General features: G+C 45.4%; 1 protein-coding gene across 3 annotated transcripts in view; it reads left to right on the top strand.

The window, feature by feature from the left end:
• Nucleotides 1-13214, top strand: part of GPR20 (G protein-coupled receptor 20) — a 134965-nt gene that overhangs the window by 23426 nt on the left and 98325 nt on the right. The window contains exon 1 of one of the 3 annotated variants that reach the window (XM_056518658.1): nucleotides 1606-1991. The exons of the other annotated variants lie outside the window; for them this stretch is intronic. The gene's annotated coding sequence lies outside the window, so the exon portion shown is untranslated. Of the gene's footprint in view, nucleotides 1-1605; nucleotides 1992-13214 lie in introns of those variants that run through there. 3 annotated transcript variants of the gene reach the window in all.

Raw genomic sequence — 13214 nt, 5'->3', positions numbered from 1 at the left:
CAGTATACAGATAGAGCTGGGGGGGAGGTGTATAATTACTATATATCCTGATCCCATAGAGATATCAGCAGTAGTATACATATAGAGCTGGAGGAGAGGTGTATAACTACTACATAACTTGATCCCATAGATAGCAGCAGTATACAGATAGAGCTGGAGGAGAGGTGTATAACTACGACATAACCTGATCCCATAGAGATAGCAGCAGAAGTATACAGATAGAGCTGTGGGGGAGGTGTATAGCTCCTATATATCCTGACCCCATAGAGATAGCAGCAGAGAAAAAGTTGCTGAGTTGCCCATAGCAACCAATCAGATCGCTTTTTTCATTTTCAACAAAGCTTCTGTAAAAGGAAAGAAGCGATCTGATTGGTTGCTATGGGCAACAGGGCAACTTTTCCTTTGCACAGGTCTTGATAAATCTCCCCCATAGAGCTGGAGGAGAGGTGTATAACTGCTATATATATCCTGATCCCATGGAGATAGCAGCAGCAGTATACAGATAGAGCTGGAGGGGAGATGTATAACTACTATATATTCTGATCCCATAGAGATAGCAGCAGCAGTATACAGATAGAGCTGGAGGGGAGATGTATAACTACTATATATCCTGATCCCATAGAGATAGCAGTAGTATACAGATAGAGCTTGAGGGGGAGGTTTATAACTACTATATACTGATCCCATAGAGATAAACATTAGCAGTATACAGCTAGAGCTGGAGGGGAGGTGTATAACTACTATATATCCTGATCCCATAGAGATAACAGCAATACACAGATAGAGCTGGAGGGGAGGTGTATAACTACTATATATCCTGATCCCATAGAGATAGCAGCAGCAGTAGTATGCAGCTAGAGCTGGAGGGGAGGTTTATAACTACTATATACTGATCCCATAGAGATAACATTAGCAGTATACAGCTAGAGCTGGAGGGGAGGTGTATAACTTCTATATATATCCTGATCCTATAGAGATAGTAGCAGCAGTATACAGATAGAGCTGGAGGAGAGGTATATAACTACTATATATCCTGATCCCATAGAGATAGCAGCAGCAGTATACAGATAGAGCTGGAGTGGAGGTGTATAACTACTATATATCCTGATCCCATAGAGATAGCAGCAGCAGTATACAGATAGAGCTGGAGTGGAGGTGTATAACTACTATGTATCCTGATCCCATAGAGATAGCATCAGCAGTATACAGATAGAGCTGGAGGAGAGGTGCATAACTACTATATATCCTGATCCCACAGAGATAGCAGCAGCAGTATACAGATAGAGCTGGAGGTGAGGTGCATAACTACTATATATCCTGATCCCACAGAGATAGCAGCAGCAGTATACAGATAGAGCTGGAGGTGAGGTGTATAACTACTATATATCCTGATCCCATAGAGACAGCAGCAGCAATATACACATAGGGGGAGATTTATCAAAACCTGTCCAGAGGAAAAGTTGCTGAGTTGCCCATCATTTTCAACGCTTCAAAAGCTTCTGTAAAATGAAAGAAGCGATCTGATTGGTTGCTATGGGCAACTGGGCAACTTTTTCATTTGCACAGGTTTTGATAAATCTCCCCCATAGAGCTGGAGGAGAGGTGTATAACTACTATATATAGCCTGATCCTATAGAGATAGCAGCAGCAGTGTACAGATAGAGCTGGAGGGGAGGTGTATAACTACTATATATATAGCCTGATCCTATAGAGATAGCAGCAGCAGTATACAGATAGAGCTGGAGGGGAGGTGTATAACTACTATATATAGCCTGATCCTATAGAGATAGCAGCAGCAGTATACAGATAGAGCTGGAGGGGAGAGGTCTGGGAGCTGCCTGGAGGGATCTGATAGGTGATGTCATCCTGTAGTTTACAGGAAGTCAGCTGGCCCAGGACTGACCACTTTCTAGTGATCACACGACTCGAAACGCATGTGTGCAGCTGTGCTGGAATTGAACAGATGGCGCTGTAGGACTAGTGGTGGTAAGGTAGGAGTGCTACTTTAACATCTGTTTCCTGGTATCTTGGGTGGTAATGTGGGGTTTAGGTTTCACCTGGACCGAGGGACCCAGGAGCCCTTTGGGGGAGGAGACTGTTACAGATTTGGTATTAGGGTCAAGGCGCTTCACCTTTTGCCTTTGCGCATCATTCAGCTTTTATATAAGACGGTCCTGGCTGGTTATAAACCAACACGCAAGCAGGGGAGGTATTACCGTCTGAAGCGGCCAATCAGAAGACACCAAGAGCCAGAAGACCACCCCTGAAGGACGGTGATTGGTTGTCACACTGTTCTCTAGACATAAATGGGCATCTCTCCATACACAAAGGTTCTCCCCATTGTCTCCGAGTCTTTCTTCCTCTTACAATCACATCCTTCCTTACACGGAGCCGCAAGGAAACCTCTGAGCGGCCTTCAACCGAGGAAACACCAATATTTGTTATTTCGACATTTGTTCCAAAGAAAAGTTTAGACTTGGACCTCGTTTCACGGCCAAAACTTTCACTGGAGAAAATTGAATATTTTTTTATTTTATGGCATCAAATTATGGAACAATACAGAAATAGCACAACACGTCCTAAAGAAACAATAACTTAGCACAGTGTTTCCCAACCAGGGTGCCTCCACCTGTTGCAAAACTACAACTCCCAGCACGCCCGGACAGCCAAAGGCTGTCCGGGCATGCTGGGAGTTGTAGTTTTGCAACGGCTGGAGGCACCCTGGTTGGAAAACACAAACTTATCATAAGGGTAAATACATAGAAATCTGTCTAACTTTTGCCGATGGCTGACCAGGGCATGCTGGGAGTTGTAGTTTTGCAACGGCTGGAGGCACCCTGGTTGGAAAACACAAACTTATCATAAGGGTAAATACATAGAAATCTGTCTAACTTTTGCCGATGGCTGACCAGGGCATGCTGGGAGTTGTAGTTTTGCAACGGCTGGAGGCACCCTGGTTGGAAAACACAAACTTATCATAAGGGTAAATACATAGAAATCTGTCTTACTTTCGCCGATGGCTGACCAGGGCATGCTGGGAGTTGTAGTTTTGCAACGGCTGGAGGCACCCTGGTTGGGAAACACTGCCTTATCTTAAAGGGGTACTCCGCCCCTGGCATCTTATCCCTTATCCAAAGGATAGGGGATAAGATGTTAGATCGCTGCGGTCCCACTGCTGGGAACCCCGGGGATCGCCATTGCGGCACCCCGCCATCATTACTGCACAGAGCGAGATCGCTCTGCACGTAATGACGGGCGATACAGGGGCCGAAGCAGCGTGACATCATGGCTCCACCCCTCATGACATCACGGCCCGTCCCCTTAATGCAAGTTTATGGCAGGGGCGTGAGGACCACCACGCCCCCTCCCATAGGCTTGTATTGACGGGGCGGGCCGTGATGTCACGAGGGGCGGAGCCGTGACGTAACGAGGCTCCGGCCCCTGTATTGCCCGTCATTACGTGCAGAGCGAACTCGCTCTGCGCAGTAATGATAGCGGGGTGCTGCAGTGGCGATCCCCGGGGTCCCCAGCAGCGGGACTCCGGCGATCTGACATCTTATCCCCTATCCTGTTATTACGGCGTCAAATTCTATGTTACCGGAACAGATTTAATTTCTGCTTCTGCCGGTTCGTATATGAAAGCTGCTGCGGCTGCTGTAATCTGAGTTATTATACAGGAGATGAATAGTTAATTTATTGCTCACAGATAAGGGGTATGTACAGTATACGTTTGCAACCTTTTTAATGCACTCATAATTTAAAAAAAATTTAAATGCTAATAAGTTATTTTGCTAAATAAGTGAAACTGAATTTTTTTTTTGTGTATACAGCTCCCAGGCAGACCAATGCGTCACTATAGTTACAGACTACAAAACAAACCTTCTGTAGTCAGATCACGATTAAAAAAAAAAAAAAAAAAAATCTACCAGCAGTAAATATGGAGGAAAAACAGTGCAGGTTCAGACTACACATAGTTGGTTTATGGTCAGGTACCCAAAGTCACATAGGTCTGCAGGAGAGCTGTATACACAAAACGGGGAGAGATTTTTTAGCTGTTTGTAAAAGTTGCTTAATTTATTTTATTGTACATACATTTTAACAATAGGAAAAAGTGGTAAGGTAGGTCGAAAAAAGACAAAGGCCCGTCAACTTATATCACAAATTACTAGATTCATTACATTTTTCAGTGTATCGGTAACTAAGTAGCAGTTTTCTAGAACAGTGTAGACAGGGGCGTAGCTAAAGATTCTTGGGCCCTGGTACAAGAGGTCAATTTGAGTGGTGAGTAGGTTTGTGTGTGTGTGGTGTCCCAGTACCACATCCTATACGGTACCTGTGTGTATAGGTCCCCATAGCCAGAGTCCCTAGGACGTGCGGGTCCTTATTGTCTAGTCCACCCCTAGTCACCTCTCATCTAGGTATTAGTTATCTAGTAATTATTTAGGATTTATATATATAGGATTGTACAAATGTATATAATTGGTTAATTACCTCTACGTAGTGTAGCAGGACCTGCGGGTCACGTGATCAAGGTGAACTCTATGGTTTATTGCTTAAGGACCATTGGAGGTCCCTATGACGTATTTCTCCCATCACTCCCTGTAACAGTGAGTGACAGTTACCCGGACCAATCCAAAACGGCCCTGCCCCTGCCCATATAAGGGAATGGCCGCCATTGCTCTCTCTCTTGTTCCCGGGCTGTTAAATGAGCAGGATCTGCGCAGCTATCTTCCGCAGTGAGTAAGGCCCGAGCCTTGCGGTAACAGCTGATCTATTCAGAATCGTGAGTGTATCAATCCCTAAGCACTCTGCAAGATCACCGGACCTTATCTATCCCCTAAATCCGGACGGATCTTCGCAAATTACCCAAAATTCAGAGACTTGTATCAGAAGTCAAGGTCCGCAACAACTGTCAGTCATTGAACTGTATAGAGACTGTATTAACGAGACTGTTATTGTTCATTGGATGTACCGCAAGCATTTAAGTAAAGTTATCCCAGTTCAAGTTCAACTTCCTTGTGGACCTCAGTCATTTTATGCATGCACCTATCGTTACTGGGAAGGGCGGCGATAGGCCGGAGAATTATCTCAGCATACTAGCCCTCAGCCTGGCGTCACGAACTATAGGGTTAACATTAACCCCTCATCTACCGCAACAATACCCCAATTACTATTACCCCCAAGGGCTACCGCATGTGTTAGGGGGAAGGGTAGGGGCATTTGGTGGTGGTGGTGGGTAGTTAACCCCATTAATTTGAAGCCCCCAATAGAAGCCCCAATTAAATAGGTAACCCCCCCCCCCCCCCATTAAGTAGATGCCCCCAATAGGCAGGTAATCCCCCATTAGGTAGAAGCCCTCAGCAGAAAGGTAATTCCCCCCCATTAAGTAGATGCCCCCAATAGGTAGGTAATCCCTTATAAGGTAGAAGACCCCAGTAGATAGGTAACCCCCCTCCCCCCCCATTAGGTAGATTCCCCAATAAGTACGTAATCCCCCCTTTAGGTAGATTCCCCAGTAGGTTGGTTAACCCCCAAATAAATAGAGGCACCCTGTAGATAGGCTAACCTCCCTCATTAAGTAGAAGCCCCCAGGAGATAGGTAATTCACTCCCCCCATTAAGCAAATGCCCCAATTTGTAGGTAATTTCGTCACCCCCCCCCCCTTTACATAAATTAAACCTGTAGGTTGCTTAAGCCCCTATTAAGTGGAAGGCCCCCAGTACATAGGTAGGTTATCCCCACCTCTATTAAGTAGAAACCCCCCAGTAGATAGGTAGGTAAGGTTATCCCCAACCCCATTAGGTTGAAGCCCCCAATAGATAGGTAGGTAGGTTATGCACCCCCATTAAGAAGAAGCCCCTGTAGTTAGGTAATTTTCGCCCATTTGGTCCCCTCCAAAAAATATTAAAAATCCCTCTCACCTTTCCTCCTCTTCTTCTCTGACGACAGGCATTCTTCATCCTCCTCCACTCTGTGCAGGACTTCTACTGCAGGCTGCGCCAATGAAATGACATCACCGCATGCGAATAGAAGTGCTGCACTGCTGTACATGACAGGGGCGGGGAGTCCGGAAAAGACTGGAGACCCCGCTTCTATATGTACATTACCTCGCCCGCTGCACTAGAAGCTTCTGGTGTGCCATTAATTGTACATACAGACACAGGGACAGCTGGTTACCACCGCTCCAGTAAGATACTAAATGGCGATGCCTATATTTTGGGGATCGCCACTTACTTTACTAAGAGGTGGCAGCATATTGTGTAATGGCAAGGGGGGCCCGGCCGCGATTGGGACCGCTGCGACCTCTATTAATACGCCACTGTGTATAGTGCCCTTTCTTATGTTGATGTCTGAATTGTAAAGAATGTCCCTTTGGTCCATTGTTACGTCTTACGTCCCAGGTCACCTGTATTCCAGATACGGCCTAACAAGGGATTTAAAAGGGAGTTTTAGTACATTGATCACAATTATCCCTCTTTTGTATAAAATCTTATCTGCTTTGGCTGCTGCTGCCTGACACTGAGTACTCCGCTTCGCTGATTTCTAACCAGAAAACCCAGGTTCTTCTCTTGTTTTGAATTTCCAGTTTTATTCTATTTAGGTTATATTCTCACACAGTATTTTAGACCATTTTGTAAACACTTAGGGGGAGATTTATCAAAACGCGTGCAGAGCAAAAGTCGACCAGTTACCCTTAGCAACGAGTCAGATTTTTCTTTAATTTTCCAGAGGCCTTTTAAATCTTAAAGAAGCAATCTGATTGGTTGCTATGGGCAACTGGTCGACTTTTGCTCTGCACACATTTTGATGAATCTCCCCCTAAATTGCTGAAAAACAGGGAAAAGCAAAAGAAAGGACAAGCACATGGAAACGTCTGAAAATAAAAACCAAAAAGCTGGGAGCATGACCTTCTTGTAACCTAGGTGCATTTTGCCCATGTTGCCATCTGGTCTAGGTTTCTCTCCAATATTTTACAATTAGTTTTAGTTAGGAGTATAATGCAAATAATATACTATAACATATAAGTCGCACGATATCACAGGACATTGGTCGTTACGTGTTTTCTAAAGAACAATAGGCCACAACGGATAATGACAAGTCCTATTAGCCTGTTAAGTAAACTGGAATAAATCCCGGCACTCACTCTTCGTATCATGCAGAATGGATCTTTATTCACGCAAGACGCGTTTCGGCTACAAGCCTTTTTCAATTGCAAACAAAAGGCTTGTAGCCGAAACGCGTCTTGCGTGAATAAAGATCCATTCTGCATGATACGAAGAGTGAGTGCCGGAATTTATTCCAGTTTACTTTACTCATTTTCCTCGTGCACCACGCCAGTCCATGTGCCGCCCTACATTTTGAACTTTCTATTAGCCTGTTATACTGATGTAAAACCATACTGATCATTTTATTAAACAAAGTTCGTATCAGCTCCCCCTCGCATGCAGTGCACTGACCAGGCATGGACTCCGCCCCGACAGGTAAATATGAGAAGAAAATTCGTCCAGGACTTGACTCAGGGAACGGTATCTTTATTAAAGGGTACCTCTCATCAAAAAAACTTTTGATATATTATAGATTAATGTATGCAGAATAACTTTACAATTGCATGTTATTAAAAAATATGCTTCTTTCTATTTAATTTTCCACTTTGAAGAAATGACCACTAGGGGTCTCCCTACCAGTCCTGGCAGCTAGCATTTCAGACTCATCCTGGAGTCCTAAACACTACGAGCTGCCAGTCTGCTTTGTTCACAAAGGAGAACACTCAGAGCTGCCAGCCTGCTTTGTTCACAGCCTGTTTGGCTGTGAACAAAGCAGGCTGGCAGCTCTGAGTGTTTAGGACTCCGGCATGAGTCAGAAATGCTTGCTGACAGGACTGATTGGGAAAAATACAATAGAAAGAAGCATATTTTTCCTTAACATGCTATTGGAAAGTTATTCAGCATTCATTAATCTAAAATATATGAAAAGTTTATTTGATGAGAGGTACCCTTTAAGGTGCCATGGAGAACAAACAGGTACACGAAAGCTTGTGACGCGTTTCGGCTCGAGTTACTGAGCCTTAGTCATACGACATACGTCGTATGACTAAGGCTCAGTAACTCGAACCAAAACGCGACATCATTTTATTATATAGTAATGAGGTGTCTGGGGTGTCGCAACGATATTACAGGGTCTGTGGTATTAACCCTTAATTGTCGTGATACCAGGGTGCGGTTTGCTTAGTATTGAAGGTCCTGCCGCCAACCGACTCACAAATGGCAGGGATAATAAACGGAATGTCCACAGCAGATTTGATGAGATAACTGTATACTTTTACTTGAACTTTGGGCAACAATCTTTACAATTATACAGTGTCTCTCTAGGTAACCGGGATGCAGGTTCCTCACAGGCTTTGCTGGGACTGGTATAATGAGCTGTTAAGCAGGCCACGGTGCTCCTAATTATAGGATTGGTGCAGAATAGTAGTCACACAGGATTTAGAGATTGAGCTTTGTTTTAGTGGCTTCTGGTTCTTTTAGGCTTTGGCCTTGTTGAGATCTACTGAGATGTGATGATTGTGCTTGCTTGATAGTCCGGAGCTAAGAGCAGGAACAAGAGCGCAAATTTAGAGACTACAGTCCCTTATATATTAAGGGGGCCTGACTAAGCTCATTGGCCAGCAAATCTGTAGGTCCTGAACCCAGTGAACTCTGGGTACATCACATAATATTATCACATGACCCCTGAAGGTCCTTTACATTTATACAATTTTATACATAACTTTATACATACTAGACGACATTCACAATACCTCCACGATGAATTATACAAGGGGAGAAAGGGGTAATCCCTGCAGGAGAGCCCTGTGAAATGGAGGGACTCTAGCTGAGCGGACTAGACAGGGACAGGACAAGGTCCTGTACCAGGACACCACAAACCCCCTTACTTTAGATAAGTCGTCCTCGACGTAGGTCCCCTAAGGTAGAGGGACGGAATGGCCATTGGGACGGATGCAGTCCTGAAGCATTAATATAAATGTCCATATTCAGGCTAGTGATGAATAAAAGAAGGAAAATATAGAGTCTCTGTGCATTTAAGAAATGTCCATACATGCTCTAAAATTAATTTCCGAACAGGATATAGAACAGGATATAGAACAGGATATAATACCATATAGAAATGAAATGATACTGGTACTGTCTCATGAACAGGATTGTATTAGCCCCTATTCATACACAAGTTAACTGAATAGAAAGCATAATTTTTTACCTTGGGTATTCCCTTTTTTTTTGTTTTTTTGTTTTTTACTTTAGCACATAAGACTATGCATTACTGACTATGCATGAAATTAAGTTGTTCTAGCTATAACATCCTCAACTATAGCATCCGTCTATAGCTGTAAATTTGATTGACATCGGACATTTGATATTTGACTGACAGGTAGACTTTGACTATACAATCTCTGACTGAAAGTATGCATAATGACGATAAGGCTTCTACATACGGTAATTAATCTCACTATTATTGTTACGCCGAGCGCTCCGGGTCCCTGCTCCTCCCCGGAGCGCTCACGGCGTCTCTCTCCCTACAGCGCCCCGGTCAGTCCCGCTGACCGGGAGCGCTGCACTGACATGGCCGTCGGGGATGCGATTCGCACAGCGGGACGCGCCCGCTCGCGAATCGCATCCCAAGTCACTTACCCGTCCCGGTCCCCTGCTGTCATGTGCTGGCACGCGCGGCTCCGCTCTCTAGGGCGCGCGCGTGCCAGCTCTCTGAGACTTAAAGGGCCAGTGCACCAATGATTGGTGCCTGGCCCAATTAGCTTAATTGGCTTCCACCTGCTCCCTGGCTATATCACATCACTTCCCCTGCACTCCCTTGCCGGATCTTGTTGCCTTGTGCCAGTGAAAGCGTTTAGTGTTGTCCAAAGCCTGTGTTACCTGAACTCCTGCTATCCATCTTGACTACGAACCTTGCCGCCTGCCCCGACCTTCTGCTACGTCTGACCTTGCCTCTGCCTAGTCCTTCTGTCCCACGCCTTCTCAGCAGTCAGCGAGGTTGAGCCGTTGCTAGTGGATACGACCTGGTTGCTACTGCCGCAGCAAGACCATCCCGCTTTGCGGCGGGCTCTGGTGAACACCAGTAGCCTCTTAGAACCGGTCCACCAGCACGGTCCACGCCAATCCCTCGCTGACACAGAGGATCCACAACCTGTAAGCCGAATCGTGACAATTATTATATATATATATATATATATTTTTTTTTTTTTATTTTTTTTTATTCATTTAATATTATACCACTTTTTATTTCCATTTGCTATACACTGGTTGCGGATTGGGTTGCCTGAGGCTTTCTGCCCAATGCCTTAGCTACTAGGGTCTATCAGTACTACACACTTACCCCTAAAACTCTTTAACTTAGATAACAATTAAGCATACTGTTACCTTACTGGATACGTGTATTGTTTAGTTAGCTACAGGTATACCTTCTGGCTAGGAAGAGTATCCTGAACACGTAAAGACAAAAGAACATGTTAGTGCATGACATTTGTGCATAACAGTGGTATGGACTGATATAGAACACTGTTACAGTCCCTGAGACTTATTTTGTATTTAAGGGTGAGATATATTCATGTACCTATTATTCTTTCTTATAAGCATAGGTTACTAATGATGTGTACTGAGTTATGTGTACTAAATTCTGAATGTACACTAATGAATTTTATTGATGTGAAGTCAGTCTTGGTATCTGATTGGTATGTTTCTAAGGTATTAGTGAAGGGTGGCATTTATTGTTACTCCCAGAGGAGCTGAGAGGGCTCCTTGAAGTAAACACTATAACACCTAGAAAAGATATATACAATATATATATATATTTTTTTTCTACTTCCGTACAGGAATTTCGTACTTCTGTACAGGGATTTTTTTCTACTTCTGTACAATAATACAATTTAAATTTTTGGCATTTTATGTAACCAGACATTTCATTTGTTTGGACTACAAAGGTTACATATTAGAAGTCCTGAATGAAACACGGCTGTTGCCGAATGCCGGGTACAGACTTACTAGGATCTCCTCAGGCAAGGAGTCTCTCGGCCTGGGGCCAGGCACAAGCTTAAGAAGATGGTTACATTGCTGAACAGGTGAACTTCTTGGCATAGTCCTGCCAGGCACTTCCTCTTGAACAGGTTACAAAAACTGGAAAACCTGTAAAACAATAAGGGTACTGGTGTACTACACACTTAATGGCAAGCAAATAACAGAATTAAAAGGCATTCTTCCTTGCTTCCCACTCCCGCAGGACAACGTGTTTCCGTGCTTGTGACGTGTATCTCGGAGCACGGGGTTGGGGTTCCCGCATGGGATGGACATGAGTATCCCATGTCACGTTAGTTAGCCTTGACTGGGCAATAGTGGGATAAACATTTACCACTACATTGACCTGGGCAGCTGAGGTCACAGGAACAATTGTAGGTGTCCGTGGGTCCGGCCACACCTCCTTGGGTGAAGTAGGCCGCGGCACATCAGTTGGTACCTGTAGATGAGGCCACACCTCCTCAGGGGAAGTAGGCCTAGGTACATATGTTGATGCCCGCTGGGTAGGTCTAACCTCCTCTGGAGGAGTAGACCTGGGCACATTCTCCGTTAAAGATGAGATGGAACTTGACTTTCTTAGATATTTTGGAGCCATCACGGGCTCCTCGGCCAGGTACTGCTCCTCCTCTTCATGGGCATCTGTAGACCTCATTGGCCGTATCCCGTGGGGATCTGCATTCCAATCATCAGACGGAAAATAAGTAAACCGAATTTGTCTAGGATTTTTGGGCCGGGTTACGGTTGCAGCCCATTCACCCCGCAGACTTTGGACTGGGGTATATTCCCCAATCTCCCCTCTCTCCAGGGAGTGGCATCTTTTATGCAGGTAGTCCCGCTGAACAGCCCTTCGGTTGACTAATATGGTCCCTCCATGCCGGCAGTCCTGGAGGGTACCAAAACCTCTTGCTCGGTCAAACTTGACCACTGTGGTGCGTCGGCACTCTAAGGGTGGCTCACCCTCTAGTGGATAGTCCAGCATCCGGATGTACATAGCTTCCAGCCTTTTAGTGTCCCTCTGCTGCTCCTCCTGGACTTCATGAGGGAGGCGTTTTGGGCCATATCTCTCCCTATGCTGGGCCTTTAATTTCTCAATGATGCCGGCAATTTCAGCCTCTCTGCGGGCCCTTTCTTTCTCAGCTGTGGGGACTGGTAGATGGGACTTCCCTTGCTGCGGAAGGACGTGATCCCACATATACTGTATCAACGCAAGCTCATCGCCGAACACCCATTTTGGGAGAGTGGGTGAACGGGGGCGTGCGCTGGCTGGAGTTAATTAGGACAAGGGAATTTCTTTCTCTGGGCTGGAGGAGGAATCTCGGCCCAGGATCCCCATGTCCTGTGGTGAGGGGACAGTCTCACCGGTGATGCCGTTTCTGATGTCCCGGGTGATGCCCCTTTCGGGGTAGCCGGCCACTCGTCATTCTCGAGTAAGGGAGGCAGGTTGCAGGCCTCCTCGGCCCCCAGGGATAACCGCTGCAAGCGGTCGGCAAGCTCATCAAATAGTTGTGCTGCGGCCGCGGCAACTTCCCGCTGACTCAGTGCCATCTTACTGCTCTCTTCACGTGTTGCGGTGGGCTCCACCATCTCTGTACACCTCGCTGTCATCTCGAGACTGCAGAGGTCTGCAGTGGAGCTTGTAGCATGGCTTCGTTCCTGATTTTACACATGGCCACAATACAGTTCCTCACAGGCTTCGCTGGGACTGGTATAATGAGCTGTTAACCAGGCCACGGTGCTACTAATTATAGGATTGGTGCAGAATAGTAGTCACACAGGATTTAGAGATTGAGCTTTGTAACTCACGATTTTTGTGGCTGCTGGTTCTTTTAGGCTTTGGCCTTGTTGAGATCAATTGAGATGTGCTGATTGTGCTTGCTTGATAGTCCGGAGCTAAGAGCAGGAACAAGAGCGCAAATTTAGAGACTACAGCCCCTTATATATTAAGGGGGCTGAACTAAGCTCATTGGCCAGCAAAACTGTAGGTCCTGAACCCAGGGAACTCTGGGTACATCACATGATATTATCACATGACCCCTGAAGGTCCTTTACATTTATACAATTTTATACATAACTTTATACATACTAGACGACATTCACAATACCTCCACGATGAATTATACAAGGGGAGAAAGG

This window comes from Hyla sarda, chromosome 5 (assembly GCF_029499605.1).
Source record: "Hyla sarda isolate aHylSar1 chromosome 5, aHylSar1.hap1, whole genome shotgun sequence".
Classification (NCBI taxonomy): Eukaryota; Metazoa; Chordata; class Amphibia; order Anura; family Hylidae; genus Hyla; species Hyla sarda.
This window is presented reverse-complemented; position numbering and strand designations above follow the sequence as displayed.